Source organism: Cajanus cajan, chromosome 10, assembly GCF_000230855.2.
Source record: "Cajanus cajan strain Asha chromosome 10, NIPB_CcT2T_4, whole genome shotgun sequence".
Lineage (NCBI taxonomy): Eukaryota > Viridiplantae > Streptophyta > Magnoliopsida > Fabales > Fabaceae > Cajanus > Cajanus cajan.
In genome coordinates this window covers 50,338,044-50,339,475 of record NC_138526.1, presented here as the reverse complement: position 1 = coordinate 50,339,475, position 1,432 = coordinate 50,338,044, and positions in this window count along the sequence as shown.

Sequence of the window (1,432 nt, the reverse complement as noted above, 5' to 3'; positions counted from 1 at the left end):
CCAACATACTCTTCGCACCTTAGTGCTCGAGCATGGAGGGCTATGTACCGTGGTGGTCTCCCCTTGGCCGACCCGAGGCACATCGGCAAAATGACGAGCCCATAATAGGGACCCAAATATGGGAAGATTCACTTGCTCACTCAGACAATCAATAAGATCCCACAATCCGTGGGAACGGTAATAAATACCGGGAGTTACGAGTCCATAATGAGGCGTGATTTATGGGATCATAAAAAGGAGTGTGCGATTCATGTCTGTAACGCTACATCATTATATATAGCAATGATTAGGTCTAAGAAGGCAATTTTACTCTCATTGAATGTTCTAGGTTAAGACTGCTGTCAAGTTCTTTTAGCTCGGTATCGCTAAGGGTTCTTCGGCGACGGTCTCCAATACCGGAACATATATATATATATATATAAGCATGTACAATACAAATGTCAAATGTTTATTATATAACTAAAATTTAAAATAAGTTATGTATATAAATAAATACTATGTTTGAATATATAAATTATATTTTAAATTTATGATAAATAATTTATATTGTAGTACAATATTAATTTTATTTATTGATAGTTTATTTTAAAATATTAAAATTTAATTATAAATATTATGTTACATAAAAGTCAAATTAGATATAAACTTGAAAGAATTTGTATAAACTTTTTTATTGAAGAAAAATTCTTAAAAACACTATCGTGCAAATATTTGTTTGTGTTATATATATATATAATTAAAAACTATTTGATACTTTTTTTTCATTAATTCAAATGGAAAAAATATTTTATATATCAATTTAAATTAATGAAATAAAACATCATAATTTTAAATTTTTTTAAAAATTTGTATGTAAAATATGAATTATTAAATGAAATAACTCTACTAAAACATATTCTTGAAATAAGCATCTCTCCCCCCCCCCCCCCCCTCTCTCTCTATATATATATATATATATATATATATATATTATTTTTACTTAATTTCTTTGCAAATTGAATTGAATTGTCTGAAGGAAGTGATTGGTCAGAAACAGCCTCAAATTGTGGATATGTGTAAAGAGTAAGTTGGAACGATGGAGTTGTATTCGTTTGTTTTGCGCCCAATTTCCCAGTCATGCCATAATAGGCCGTCGAGTATTTTTGAGCCTTGAGTTTCGTTTTCAATCGAAACTGTTTTTTACTTTTATTACAGTCAAGAGTGGAGAGAAGGGACCGCAATTGCGAGGCATGCATATTCATTCCCAAGTAGGACGAATGACTCAGTCAAATTTGTGGCACCACAAAACGTGGACAACTATAAATGTCTCTTTTGAATAGTACGTCCCTTCTAACCTTGGCATATTGTAACATTCCAAAATAAGTGCTTTAATTAAATGATAAATAATAAATAATATTCTTCTTTTTTGTTAGTAAACAAAGTAAGTTCCAAA